This window comes from Psittacula echo (assembly GCF_963264785.1).
Source record: "Psittacula echo genome assembly, chromosome: 3".
In the NCBI taxonomy this organism is placed as follows: Eukaryota; Metazoa; Chordata; class Aves; order Psittaciformes; family Psittacidae; genus Psittacula; species Psittacula echo.
The window spans coordinates 98,036,081-98,045,763 of NC_137736.1; positions in this window are offsets into that span (position 1 = coordinate 98,036,081).

Below are 9,683 nucleotides of genomic sequence, written 5' to 3' on the forward strand. Positions count from 1 at the left end.
GAAACTGCGTTGGTTTTTACATTTATATAATACATTTGGCACAGTGAGACGAGATAGTGATAAGATCGAGGTTTAAAATGTTTGAATTCCTCACAGTCTCTCTTACCCTGCAGAGCAAGGCATAGGGAGCAAGTCACCTTCTGAAGTTTCTGTTACAGAGTGAAATGAAAATGGTGATCAAACCATTCAAATGTGAATGCAGCTTTTCAGTTCAACACTAATGATTCTCCCTGTGAAAGTCTTCAAGCTTCCCCTGCTTTTCTTTTCACCAAGGCACTTCCAAACAAGCCTTTAAATGTAAAGTTAGTGTCAGAGGAGATCCACCCTCTAAAACTATGCTCGAGTATTTTACTGACAGTATTGTTGCAGTGGAACTTAAGACACCCAACCCACATGCTGGAGTACAAGGCGTCATATTTTACACGTGATGGCCAACATACAGAGCTCATGCTTACACAGTTTCTCAAAGAGAGGACTGGAAAAACTTAAAATTACAGTGAGCTTGTGCTGGAGGCCTCAGGTTCATCTTCCCACTGACCCTGGATTTTGAAATTGTGCGCCTTGGAGGCAGAGGACAAAGCTTCTGGTGAGGTTAGAACAAAAACCATTGCCTGTTTTATCAAAAGATCATTAAACATATGTCTCTGACTCTCACATCACATTTAGATAATGCAGCAATAGTGTGTTATTGGGTGATCAATACACAGCATTCCTGCTTCTCAGATGTGGCCCTATTTGGAAACAAGAGGTTGTAATTCAGCCAAAGTTAAACTTGGCGTTTCTTGGTGGGTTTGCATTGGTCCTTGCTCCCTACGTGTGCACGCGCACATGTGTGTGTGCATGCGTGTACAAGGAGATGTGTGTAGACATACCTGTACAGGCAGGCAGGTTTTGAGGTGAAGGAACCTTGTCATTGAAAGTTCTTTCTCAATTCACTGCTCCAGTCAACTGGAAGGTGGCTTAATGGTGCAGGTAATACGGATGATGGAGCGTGACACTCGAAGAGTGCTTCCCTTTTCATGCAGAGGATCAGGTAGCTGTGAGTGACATCTGCCCATGCAGTAAGTCGGGAGGATTTGGGCCACAGATAATAACTGCCAGGCGTGTCCTTTGCTATTGCTTACAGAGGAAAAGACAATGACTGAGGACTGTGTACTACATTCCTTGGTTATGTGACTACACCCGTCTCATTTTGTATCTGTAACATACAGATAGGTTTCTGGGCCAACACACAGGGCTGGCTGTTGACCCAGCTGCAGGATGTGGTGCAGTTGTCTAGTCCATTGAGGATTGTGTATCGTTCTCCCAGGAAGCAACTGCTTGCCACAGCGCAGTTGTACATTGGCAAGCACAGGAAAGATGTGTGTGCAGGAGGAGTGAAGTGAAGCTCAAAATAGGAACAACCACAGTGATCTGCACTTAACAGTACCACGCTGTTGCCCTGTTGGATTTACAAAACTCCCAACAGTCTTGCTCCTGCTCTTCTGAGCTTTTGCTTTTCACTCTTACCTGTTCCTCGTTTTGTCCTCTCTCTGAGCTCAGCACACTTAGATACTTTCTTGGCTATTTCTGTCACCTGCAACAGCCCCATCTCCTATGCCATCTACATTAAGCCATCTCCTGGAGTCCAGCTGAGCAAGCATCTTTCACCTCTCACAGTGAGAGGAAAACTGTGGTTTCTGCTTTACTGATTGAGACTTGGGGAAAGGGAGGTGGTGAACAGATGCAAGTCACTGCTCCCCTTGATCTTCCTGCCTGTGAACTGTGAAAAATCCTTTTAGAGCTCAAGGCACATCTTTCTGATCAAATACTAAAAACAACCCCCTTCATTCCTTTCTTGCCACTCGTCTTGGCTGAGGGCAGAGTCCTCAAAAAGACCTCAAAATTGAAGTGGTATCTTCTTTTTCAGGGTCCAGTGGCTTGCAGCTGAGCAGCCCAGGACCAGGCATGACAACATACTTCTTGTGCAGGCACATAGTGGGCCCTTAAATACCAGGCTGGCTGCGTGGGTTTTTTTACCAGCAGCTTATAACCAACACACTCATGGATATACTTCACAATTTCCTGCAGCCTCAGTGCCTGAACTGACATACGGTGAGTCATATGCCGTGCTTGAGTGGCACCTTGGCACCCTCTCCATTCAGCCTCAGCACAACCCTGGGACCTCTTTCTCAGTCTGTGACTCCCAGGTGCCAAACGCTGTAGTACTGCATGTCATGGTGCAAATGCAGGGATCAGAAACCTCCCCTCCCCTTTCTGATGCCTGCTTAGCAGAGAGGATGGAGGGGACAAAGATCTTTTTGCAAAATGCAGGAAATCCCTGGGTCAGCTCTTACTTCACTGGGGTAGAAAGAGAAATAATTCAGTGTCAGGAACTTCCCTCTTGTTCCTCCTTCCCCTGACTCAGGCAGAGCTCTGGGGAGAATTCTTGTGTAGCCACAGATATCTATTCATTAGACAAGGTTTTGTACAACATCCTTGGTCTGTCAGGATGAGCTAGCAGCAAACAGTAAATACCATCTACCCCTTGTCCCTGCATGAGCAGTGCTCGACATGATCTATGACATAGCAATGGCAGGGCGGCAGATAAGTTTTATGCCATCTGCTTTCCAATTTTTGTTTGAGAAATCTGCCCTTAGGCACTGGCATGGTTTCAGCATTTGTTTTCCTGGTAAGACCCAGTGCACATAAGACTAGAAGACTTGTCGACTTGGCAAACAGCACCCTATGGACAGTCAGATACTACAGCACATGTGGTCACAGGCCACCTTTAAAGACAAAGAAGTGTCATGTTTTTATGACCCATGGTAAATGACATTTCTAGATCTAGAGCAGGTGTGATTCCCTGGATTATAAAAACTGAGGATTTACAATCAATTCCTTTTTCTGAGATGAAAGCATGTGCTTGTAGTCTGTCCTCAGGACAACGTGAGAAGCAAAAATGTGCACCAGCTCAGTTTTACACCATCAGAAAGAGGGCTTTTTCCTGTAAGCTTGGTTGGAATACTGAACTCCTTGGACTGGGAAGTTACATAGGTGAACAACGGTCAAAGGGAAAGAGAGTCATAGTTAAGTTGTTGAAAGGTGTTTCAGGCTTTACTGGAAGTCAGGTCAAGTTGGAAGAAAGGGCAAGTGGTGAAAAGGTGCTTGGGAGAGAGCAGTGTGGGTTTCAGACCTAGGGAAAGTGAAGTCTCTTAGTAACAGTCAAAGGCTGATTCACGTGCTAGGTGCTGGAAAATTAGTTTTAACTAAATCAAGTTGCTCCTCTGGAGGAGGGACAGGAATAAGAGAGCAGGGGAGTACTCGGTCCAGAGATGAGTGCCCAGGAAAGACAGTGGCTGGAGGCACCAGGCTGGAGGCACCAAGGTGCACCTTCTTGGCAGGTAAGGTGTGAAGGAAAGAATGCTTAAGACTGCCAACCACTGCTGGCAGGTGCTGGAGGAAGAAGGGAGGAAAAGTTAGCAAGAAAAGGTGTGGCTGTGGAAGCTAAGAACCCTTGGGAAGGTAGGAGTAAATGAGGTGTCCACAGGAACTCAGAGACAAAAGGATGGGGTAGGATGGCCTGAAGAGTTTCTCCATGGAAAGGAGATATGGGAAGACAAAAATATGAGGAAAATTGCTGGGACAATATGAGAGTATGGTCACCGTATTCCTTTGGTGAGCACTCAGCACATCACTGGGAAAAGACCATCATGGAGACAGGTCCTGGACCCAGCATTAGAGGCCAGATCCAGAACCATCAGATGGGTTGTTTATGGATTTCACTACCTTCTGGCAGGAGCAACTGAAAGGCTGACCTGGGGGAGTTTCATGGCCATCTCCAGTCAGCTCCTCCTGGAGCAGCAGCTGTGCACATTTCCTGTGTAAAAGGGGAAGCATATGTGTTCACTAGCCAGAAAGTGCTCCTGAAATCAGAGGCGTATACAATATACTGGTAGTTATTTCTGCTTTCCCATCAGCCTGTCAAATACAGAAACCCTGGGGATTGAGGCTTAAGGGGTCCAGCCCCTCTAACTCTGGTTCAGGCCCGTGCCTGTGCTATTGCAGCCAGAAGTTACTAGGTTCTGAGTTAGCTTAGGAAATCTCTGCTACAGGAGAAGCATGGATATATCCTCAGTGCTGTGTTTGCACATAAACTACTACTCACATTCTTTTGTCTCAGCCATGAAACATGTAGGAGGCCTGAAAACATACTCTATTCCAGTAAAACCATTCCTGCTTTGATTTAGTTTCACCTTCTGAAAAGCCAGGGAGGGGGAACTTGATGTATAGAAACTGTTGGCCCAAGCTGAGAACACAGTAAAATGTCTCCCAGTTCCAGGTGAGGCAAATAAATTCTCCTTTCCTGCACCATGCTCCTTGATGCACAACAGCAGCATTTCAGCAGTCAGTGACTTGCTTTGAAGTGACCACAACACCACATTCCTTTTGCTTTATGCAAGGCACTGTTATTCCTTCTGGGGAATGCTGCTTGGTGTCGTCTCCTAAGGCAGCAGGCAGGCCTTTCCAAGGATCTGTCTGTGCTACTCTGCAACACTTCTTCAGGCTGACACCACCTCAATGAATTTGCTTCCTTTTGTTTTGGTGGTGTTTTTTTTTTGTTTGTTTGTTTTTGCTAACGTCTTCCTCAGTCATCCTTAGGTTATGGAATAACAAAAGTATTTGACTATATTATTTATTATAGGGAGCACATCTCATGAAGAAATTCATGTGGGCTGTCAAGAGGTAAGAATGGTTTAGAAAGTGAATAAAAGAGGCCTAGGAGAAGAGGGGCTGGTACTGCTGGAGCTTTACCTCTCAGTTTCATTTTCCCTTCTATTTTAATCAAGAACCTTCCAGTTGTCTATAGAGGCAAAAGAATCCAAGAGGAACTGATGCTGAGGGTGCTGCTTGGGGAAGAAAGGTGAGTTAGATCATTTCAGGTAAGTGACACAGGGACAGCAGGAGCAGCTGTCAAGTGAGTCCAGCTCGGCTCCTACAAACATCCATTGTCCAAACAGCTCTGGGTGCATCCAGATCCTGCACTATTCACACCATCAGCAACACAGTGCTGGGGCACAAGACAGGCACTTGAATAAAATTATGTTTTCAGCTAAGAGCTGACACTGAAAGATGCTCCACAAGCATTTCATCCTGTTCCCTGAGCTCTCTTACTGCAAGCATCTGTCTGTCACTCAGGCACAATTTCCCATTTCCAAATCCCAGGCAGGCATACACAGGAAACTCGAATCAGACTAGGTAAATTCTGGGTCTGATGAGGAGGAGACTTCCAGGGAATGGAAAACTTTTTACTTGAAAGGATTGAATCAAGGCCCCCATAAGATGCCAATATTTACTCAGTTCCTCCCTCATCCCTATTTCAGCACTTTTTATGGGATCCAGGCCATTGGCATCTGGATCCTTTTCAATGCACCAATATTCAAGTGTCCACCCCAGGTCCAGAGAAAGAGCACTGTCATCACAAAACTCTGTGCCATGGATATAGCTCCTATAGCAGGACACTCAGTTACTTTGGTGTCTATGTCTTGCTGCCTTCTTGTGTCAGATTTCCCTGTCTGTGTGGCAACCTGCTCATACATGTGTGCCTGCACCTACACAGATACTCCATTCTATTTCCACAGATACTCACCCTTAGGCCTGTGAAAGTCATTGAGAATCTGGCTCTTGTTTGCCAGAAACAGCTGGACAGTTCCTCAACTGTTTATGATTCTTCCGTATAAACCAGCTGGTTTTTTCAGGCAGAAGGTGCTGTATATCCAGCAATCAGGGAACCCATTTGGCCCCCAGATCCTGCTGCTATCCAGCCCCACCCTTGGAGCAGCCCTTATTAGGCTGGCACTGGGTTTGGTATTGTTGCAAATACATGAACCTGAAATGATACACTGAGGGGAAATCTGCACACCAAGGAGAAAAAAATTACTTCCTTGTTCTTCTGCCTTCAGCTATACTCTATCAAACCCCCCCAAAATAACAAACCTGCAGAAGTCTGCTGGGGAAAAACAAATTTAGGAAGATGCCGCCATTTTATGGAAGGTGAGCAACTGGCAGCTACCAAGCTGTAACCTTTCTGAGCATACAAGCAGTCACACTAACCAATGACAGCCTAACTAAACCATGGACATCTACACTGGCAAACTGTAAACACTAAACAGCACAATCCTGGCCCATGACAGCAAACAAATACCAGGAGTTGGCATGGACATGGGCCATTCAGAACAGGCATGTTGGATTAGGTGAACAAAACCATGGAATATTTGAGCTCGGCCCATCTCCACCATTTGCTTTCAGTACCCAAGACCAGCCCCGGGCAAGTTTAACTTCACTGGTAACAGATTTAACCTAGATTTTTATTTTCAATGTAGTCAAATGTATTGTCATCCTTTGTAGACAGAATGGATTATTATATGATGCAGAACTTCTTTTGCTGCTGCCAGTCTTGCTCAGGTCTCTCCACAATCCACTAAAGTGTATGCAATCCAAGCCTTTCTTGTAAATCCATCCCCTAAGCTCTCCTTTCCCTCCTTTACTGATTAGATTTCCCTTAATGATCTCCTGGCTTTGCAACCTTCAAAAGACATTTCAGTCTGCGATGAGACAGATACACAACGTGTGTTCTAACCTGGCATTCACATCTAGAGTGAAAGGGTCTTGTCGCTTTATTCTGAATCACGAGGGAAGGCAAATACTCAGGACCAAAGGATACTGATGATTGTGTTAATAGCGAACCACACAACTGATACCCTAGAGAGAAGACTTCAGGTGGTTTTGAGAGTATTCAGATTGCTGGCCAAAACCAAACCTGTGTCAAGCAGCAGTCATAGAGCAAATATGGTGAAATAGTGGTAAATTGCCTTTTTAAAAAATTAAAAGCATGAAAATAGGCACATCAATAGGTGAAAGGGTTCTGCTGAAGAAGTTCGTGTACTCTGTGTGCAAAACCAGATAAAACATCATTTCTCATAAAACACATGTTTTCTTCAAGTGAATGGGTGTGACAAACATCCTTGGAATTATATGGGCCCATAAAGCTACCTAATTACTTCACATACGTGCTTACAGTTGCAACAAGTCCTGTATTTGTGAGTCAATACTACACCTGGCAATTAGTATTATTCTATTATTTACAGTAACAGTTGTATGATGTATCGTGAAGGATCCTGGCTGCAATGTACCATACACAGACAACTCACAAGTGAAACTAAGAGGGGAAAATACAACAAATCAGTATAAAGAAATAACTAGTGGAAAAGAAGGTGAAATTGTTAGCAGCAAGAGTGAAGTACTGTCTTGTGTTCCTTTGAAAACCTTCTCCTATGGAAATTTCTAATAAAAGTGCTTTGACCTGAATTCTGCCTGCTGAGTGAGGCAGGCAGTTAACTAGGAGTAGGTTTCTTGGCTTCTTATGTCCTTCAGTGCTCCTCCAGGAGGGTCCTCAGGTGCTCCTATTGCATCCACATGGCATCATGGAAACCTGCTGTCAAGAATAAGCATTGGTCCTCATTGCTTAGGCAAACAGAAAGGTGCATGAGGTCTCTAATCACTGTTCTCTGTGTAAGGATAGTGCTTTCTAGCTAGCGGTCACCTTATTTGGAACTGGCCCAGCTCCTTGGTAAGAGAGTCTAACCCTTCCATACCTTCTCCTCTCAAAAAAATTCAGAGCTTCCACATGTTGGATTTTACTTCCTGTGAAGTTCATTGTAGTTACATAGCTTTTCTTTCTTAGAAAGTTCTTACCTTGGATCTGCCTTGTCATCCAGTGTAACGTTGGAAATGGTCAAACTGAGTACTTATCCATTGAGTTATGCATAGATTGCATATAGATATGCATTGATTTAAGAAGCTTAATCAAAACTTGATTCAAGGAACATGGCTACACCCTAGACACCTAGAGGTTTGTAGCACAGAAGTCACCCTTCCTGTCCAAGCCACTTTATCACCAACAACAGAAAGACACAGCACATGCTTTCAGTTTTATTGTGGTTGTTTTATGCTATTCCCAGGATAGCAGCTGATAAGAAGAAACTCATCTCAGCAACACTGAGAACACCTCGTGGCCACAGGTCTAGTCACCAATGCCTTCCTTCTCACCAGAGAAGAGCTCCAGGGTGTTCACCCCATTCACCTCAGCATGTTCCCGTGGTTTCTTGTGCTGGCTCATCTCACAAGAATGTGGTTTTGGTCTGACCCTCCTCCAGATCTAACAGTCAAGAGCACCACCCCCTCAAAAGCAACAAATAGCAGTTTCCTTCCAACTTGTGACCAACCTCACAACTTGGCACCTCACAACTTGGTCCTCCTTACTTTACTTGCAGCAGCAGAACATTTTAACTAGTTTTACTTGGATTATAGGCATGCTGGTCCTCTTGAGTCTTCTGCTTTCCACCAGCTACTCAAACTCACTAAGAGTCTTCTCTTGCTGCGATATACATTGTGGTACGTAGCAGTAACAGTCAGGATAGGCCGTACGGGCTCTATGGAGGCCTGGACTGAACTGAGTGGATGTAAAGTATCAACACTTGATGCATGAAACTCACTGCCTGATACTCCCCCTTTCCTGCTTACGACTATTGTTTAGTGAGACTTGAACATTTGTGAAAGACACAGCCAGAATCCAGATCACCTTTTCTAAATTCATGAGTAAGATGTATTCAGTTGCCCTACAAGTTTTATCCCACAGGATTATTCAAGTGAGCTCTTTTGTAAGCAGAAAATCCCTACAGCAAGGTCTTTCATGTGATTCAGTTTTAGTCGTGCACCCAACTTGAGAATTTACTCTTGCATAACATTAATTACAGTCAGCTGCATAAGCAGGCTCTTTCTCACCAATGTCATACCCAGCATCAGTATCCATTTGGGGACTTGAGTAAGAGATGATAATCTCACTTCCAAGCAGTAAGTAGGTAAGCTGTTTCAGCCACTGGAAAAATAGCTAAGTGGAAGAGCAAGTGAGCTTACAACTACTGTGAGCATTAGTGTGGAGGTGAATTTACACAGACCCTGGTAACACCCAGCCAATCTTTTCTGTGCTAAAAGCTGGATCTAGCAGGTGAGGAGAGGAAGAACAAAGCACAAAATGAGAACAACAGCTCAAAATATTAAGAGCACTCCACTGGAGAGATGAGAACTTTGGTATGTGATTTCAAGTTCTGGGGTGCCACTGTTCATTGGTACTTCATATGTGGTACAAACAAAAAATGGCTTTAGAGATTCAACAGCTGCTCTGGGTTTCTGAAGGCATGGGTGCTTCCTCAGCTAGTTCCATCAGAAATAACCAACCAGGCAAGAAAAGAAAACTGTTTTCAACCTCCAGCACTTCACCTTTAGGCAAGGACTCAGTCTGCAAGTGTGAGGGTGGATTTAAAAAGAAGCATCTCTCCTGCTCACTCACTGACTCTCCTCATGGTTTTGAGTGCTCTGGAAAGAAACTTCTTGAGCAATGTACTGGGTGTAGGTGGCAAGGGGTTGGCAGTGGGGTGAACTGAAGGGTGGCCTCCACTGGAAGTAGCCAGGACTGCCCCACATCAAATACAACTGCTTCTAGCCAGCTCTAATGGACCAACTGCATGACACAGCTGAGCACCTCAGCCAAGATGGTGGTACCTCTTCAAAAATGTATTTAAGAATAGAGAAACATCATGGGGGGAAAGGGGAGTGAGAAACTGCAGTACAAATGCCAGTCAGTG